Below are 6,373 nucleotides of genomic sequence, written 5' to 3' on the forward strand. Positions count from 1 at the left end.
TCTATGATGGCAATCAATTCTTGGGCTCTATTCAGGACCATCATATCTGAATTTTGTGGAAAGGAAAAAATAAGGGGAAGCACATAAAAACTAAAATAAAACAAAAAAATATTGACTGGGGAGCAAAAACTGTTGATAAAATTATTATACTATTTTTCTTTCCTCTTTCTTTCATGTTTTTCCTGTTCCCTTCTCTATCCCCCTCTTTTATTTCTGTTTCTTTCTCCTCTTTCTCAAATGTTTCAGCTTGTGGTTGATGGAAGATATAAAACTGACAACTGACTTATACTTTTTTGTTAAAGTTAACTAAAATTTAAAACAGAAAAGAACACCTTGATTCAAAGACCTAGTGACAAACTGCCTACTCACAATTGGAAATATGAATTCAGCTTGAGCCCCCACTTGAGAACTGGATGTTTAGTAGACTTGGTCATACTCCTTGGACTGATCTGTCAAGGTGGCACCAACCTGATCTAAACTCTACTTGCATTGGTAATCCAAATTTGATAAAATTTAAGCTTCCCTTTTTCCAGAAAAGAAACTCATTCTCTTAGTTTGACAAGTGTCTTTTAACAGTGTATTGATAGTTCATGTCCAAGGCAGCGAATTATCTTCTGGGTAGACTCTCAGAGGCTGCCTTCATCTTGTGGATCTAGCTGGAAGTGAGAGGGTGGATAAATCTGAAGCTGTAGGAGAACGTTTGAAGGAAGCTCAACACATCAACAAATCATTATCAGCACTAGCAGATGTTATCTCTGCTCTGGGACAAAAAAACACACATATTCCTTATAGAAACAACAAGCTTACAAATTTGCTACAAGACTCATTAGGTCATCATTTTAGCTTGATGATCACTTTTTGTTTGGTCTGTATTAATATTTGTTGTGATGTTTTAATCTTTCCTCACTACAGGTGGACAAGCAAAGACTTTGATGTTTGTACACAAATCCTCACATAACAGCTTGCAAAGAGACAATCAACACACTTAAGTTTGCTGAGCGGGTCAGCTGTGTAGAGCTTGGAGCAGCATGTTCAAATAAGGAAAGTAACGAAGTCAAAGAATTGAAGGAAGAGGTTTGCTCTCTAATTTATCAAATTTGGAGTTACCAATCTGCTTCGTTAGAATTTAGGAGCTGAATATCTTTTAACCTGTCCAGATTTCCACAATAAGGTCAGCACTGAGAAAGAAGGAAGCTGAACTAGAACAACTGAGAGGTGGGAAAAAACAGAGTGCTACAGAGATTGTGAAGATGAGAATCGGCTTCTCACCAGTATACTTGCAAGGACCAAAAAATAATATAAACACAAGGCCTGAAATAAACCAACCAACCACAGATGAAACTGGAGGTTTGGAGGTATTTATGAAAACATCAAAAGTTTGTTTCAATGTATGTGGTGTGTGTATTTGTCTTCAATTTTTTATCACACAGCTTCCCTCTTTCTATTCTTAAGAAGTATAGAGATATGTTTTCAATCTATTGTTTCTCTATGACACTATTACAAAAATCATAGCCTGCGTTGAGTATTAAAAGATGCATATCTGTTCCCCAGCCTTAATGGACCAGGCTGAATGACTCCATACTTGTTATTCAACAATTTTACTGATGAACCAACATAGAATATGTGCCTGGGTTATTAGAAAAATGACTTTGACAATAACATTATTATCTTTAATAATTACACAGGTACTATTTGCATTGATAACTAGATTGTTGTTTAGTACTTTACATTGTAGTAGATAAGCTCTCTCTCTCTCTCTCTCTGCTGTTTACAGGAGAAAAAGACACTCCAGATTAGAAGCAGTTCACCAGCAAAAGAGTGGAAGAATGATTTTCCTTTGGAATATTCAGAAAAGATCTTTGATTCAATGCTACCTTTTGTAATTGAAGAAAGTGAAGCAAATTCTAGACATTCAAAATCAACATCACCTCCAATAAGAAGATTATTATCAGTTGATCGCAGCAACCATGGTCAGAGCAGAATGAAGAGTGGCATATGTGAAAACGAGCATAGTAGAAGAGCACTGCAATATCCAAGTAATGCCTGTTTGAACAGATCTATTTCATTCACAGAAAAACATGTGGATGGTAACTCCAAGGGGTGGAGGCCGCTAGGGGCCTACAAGCAAGACAAAAAGTCCACCATGCTCTATCAACTTAATGGAACCAACTTGCAAAGCATCAGCCAAGATAATGAAAAAGAGCAGTTCAGGCAAATGCTCAACGTCACACATGGAGGGATAAGGAAAAAAAAGATAGAGATGAAAAATAAGCAAAAAGTTCAAATGCCATCTAGCATTAGGAAGTCTGGTATTCAGCAGTCTGGGATAGAAAACGATTGGAGGGTGAAAGAGGAAAGTCAGAAGTGATTTTTCTGAACCACAGAAAGAACAGGGATTTATCAATACCCCATCACCCAATGCACCACATCCAACGAAGCTTCTTCAAACTATGCCTAGAATTACACATGATTTTTCAACAGGGTAAGCTTGGATGGAAGTCACTCCGTGGCATATTTCTCACTATTTGGTGAATGAGATACTGAAGGTTTCATAAATGTCAAGTTTGTCTTTTCATCTATGTCACATGGGTGCGGGTGCGGGGCTGCGGCACTTTAAAAAAACTTGGGTGCGGGGGTGCGGCAAAAATTAATTTATATATATATATATATATATATATATATATATATATATATATATATATATATACAGGAGAGAGGTCGATCCCCCTCCCTGCGCTCTCTTTATGTAGAGGAGGGGCCGAGTCCCCTCCCTGTCCTCCCTCTTTATGCAGAGGAGGGGCCGAGCCCCCTCCCTATACCCTCTTTGTGTAAGGGAGGGGTCGAAGAGGAGAGCAGAGGGAGTCAGAGAGGAGAGAGTGTACCTGAGGAGGAGAGATCCGGCGGAGAGGTCAGCGGCGCGGTCTGGCGTGATGAGTTGTGGAGCCTGATTCATAGTTTTTTCTCTTACAGTAAGGGGGGGGGGGGGTCCGACGGAGCAAACATGTTAGTAGATCTACTCAGCGGGACCCGCGTTGGGGGGAGCCCCCCCTTCCCGTAAGGAAAAAACTCTGAATCAAGATCCACAACTCATCACACCGGACCCTGACGCTGCCGCTGACCGTTCTGCCGGACCTCTCCTCCTCAGGTACACTCTCTCCTCTCCGACTCCTTCTGCTCTCCTCCTCTTCTCTTCGACCCCTCCCCTGCACAAAGAGGGTGCAGGGAGGGAGCTCGGCCCCTCCCCTGTATATATATAAAATCTGTCGCACCCCTGCACCCAAGTTTTTTGAAAGTGCCGCACCCGCACCCATGTGACATAGCCCTAAAGTTGGGAATGAGGGAGACTAATGTTGTTCAAAGATGTTTCTTTGTAATTGTTTCTGTTACCCTGGTAGCCAGTGTCTTGTTTCACATATGACTAAGAAATCCTGATTGTTCAGTCAGATAGTTGCAGATTAGTATCAAACTGCAAAACTATTGCATTCAGTACAAGGATATTCTACTTAACTAAAAACAATGAACACACACATATGGATGCATCAAGCAAACATGCCTAATCCAACGTAAGATATCAATCTAAGACACAATTTATATGCATGAGCAGCACCTTGAAACAATGCAAGTCATAAAACTGTCTTTGGAAATTTATGACTGGGCACTTTAATTGAGCTCTCTAGCCCCTCCTCCATATGCAGCCTCTATCTGACATACAGTAAAACCTTAATTATACATTTATTCTTGTATTTTTCTTTTCTGGTGCTACTTTATGCAATATTAACATGGTAGTCATCCCATACCACTGGTGTGCTGACTCAGACCAACTTTACCTTTTCCCTCCCTGACAAAGCAGGCTAGGCAAATCATTAATCTGATTGGCCCAAGTCTGAACCATCTCAACAAATGGTTGGAATCTTACAGATTCACCCAAGTTGAGCAGATCCAGCTGCTACACTGTCTAATCTTGAATGTTTGTATAAATCCTGAGGAAATCATTACTAAAAAGGTTATAATATGTATTCTCCCTTGAGTTCGAACCCTGCTCAAAGATTCTAGTCTCAATTAGCAGGTATTCCAATCATAAATGAGACATATGTCACTATTATGTTCACTGGCCAGCACTTTATTGGCTTGGCTACTAAACACTTGGTTAGTTAACCAAAATAAGATTGTGATCACTCGCATATGAGAATCACAATGTTGCTTGAGTTCTGCTGTTGTGGAGATGAATGTCATTATTATCTAGGTTGACTTTACGTTTGTCACAGCTATTATCCACTTGATTTCTTGTTAACAATTTAACTGAAGAAAGATTCAGCTCACACTGGCATGGGACCATAAAACCATGACTAAGTTTAATAACCTAGAGATTAATGAGCCATTATGGTCCAGCTGGGTCTTTTCCTACATGAAAAGGATGGTGCCTATTCACCTAAATACCAGCAGAACAACCAAGAATGTAAAGTCACAACTTGTCCAGAAATAACTCTAAAATGGTTGCTCAGCTGCTTACATTTGTTAAGTACTCAAATTTCAGTTTGACAAGTCATTGAACATATCACTAGTTTGGTCAGCACCTGCAGGCGCCTAGGTGGCAGACCTCTAAAACTAGTAGGTCTAGGCAATACCCAAAGAGATTATGAAAAGTACAGAATTTACATTAATATATATATATATATATATGGGTAATGTATTGGTAATGGCGACATGAAGTACAAGCGCCTCTGGATCTCCCATGCACGGGTTGTTTTGATCCAATCCAACCTCATGGATGGATTCAACATGTCCAAATAGTGGGAACCGGCTTTTGGATCATGTTTTCTCAATGAAAAAACATGATTTTATGGCTGGAAAAGTATTGCACAATGTAAGCCGTCGGTTTTTGAAACCTTATAAAATCCTACCTATGTGTTGTAATCAGATGATTCAAGAGCTGATCCCCACTAAGTGAAACAGTTAGATCATATCTGTGACGTTAGTTTCATGAAAAACAACCAAAAAAATGAAAAAGTAAAAAAAAAGGGAGGCATTTGTATGTAATAGCGACAGTATCATATAAAGGCTATATATATATATATATATATATATAGAGAGAGAGAGAGAGAGAGAGATGCTCACTAAAAAACATGTCAAACCTACCCACTAAAACCTGGACCCACCTGTGATTAAATGCACTTCATGCGGGTTTGCCACTTGATTGGATGAGCGCTCGGAGGTCCTGGGTTCATGGTGCGGTAGGGATGTCAACGATAGTTGGCACGTCACTAGAGGTTGCCGGAAAACGGAAACAAAGTCAGCCAGAAAACCAGATCTCTATAACTATGCAAGGCTCGAGTACGATAAAACGGGTAGCATCTATCTTCGATCATCGATTTGAGACCATTGTTGGAAAGATCTTGATGTGTAGTATGCCAAAAAATACTTGGCTAGCCCGGATTCTACCGGATATTGGCCGAAATCTTTACCGAAAGTTGCACCTGCACCACTAGTGGATATATATGAACACACACATACACAAGATGTGCACATTTACGAGGTTAGATTGAGTGGAAACAACTTGCATCATGAGATTCCAACTAGATTGTACCTACAATCGACTCTCTCTCTCTCTCTCTCTCTATATATATATATATATATATATATATATATATATATATATATATATATGGGTAAATATTGGCTACTAATAAAGGTAGGGAACTAATGAGTAGAAATCACTTTTTTCTTCAAAAAATACTATTTTTTTTGTAGATCAAATGTTATGGATGGGATCTCCATGGTTTTTTTAGTAGGAAACTTGTTTTGAATCATGTGATTATGACAAGTAAATAGGTTTTTAAATGGGTCCAAAAATCAATGGCCCACAATGTGTCAAAATTTCAAAACTCAAAAGATCACATTTTATCACAAAAGCTTGATCCTTAGCAAACAAACCATGTTGAACACATCTCTATGGTTAGATTGAGTCGATACAACTTGCACCTATGATTTCTAGCTCATTAGTTCTGTACCTTCATTAGTAGCCAATATTTACCCTATATATATGGCAGCTATTTGCTACAGTCATTTGTATATACAATCTAGTAAAAACGCTATTTTCCAATTTTTTTATGATTTTTTTGTCGATTTAAACTTACAGATGTGTTCTACATAGTTTATTTAGTAGAATATGTTTCGGATCATGTATTTGCAACATGTAAGATGACTTTTTAAAGGCTTAAAAAATCAATGGCCCATAATGTGTCAAAATTTGATGAATAAAAAAATACATATTTTTACATTGAAAAAATATGATCCAAGGGTTGTTTCTTAAGCAAACAAAACATGTTGAACACATCTATGAGGTCAGATTGAGTGAATACAACTTGCACCCATG

The sequence above is a fragment of the Nuphar pumila genome, chromosome 16, assembly GCF_984573655.1.
Source record: "Nuphar pumila chromosome 16, dmNupPumi1.hap1.1, whole genome shotgun sequence".
Taxonomy (NCBI): Eukaryota; Viridiplantae; Streptophyta; class Magnoliopsida; order Nymphaeales; family Nymphaeaceae; genus Nuphar; species Nuphar pumila.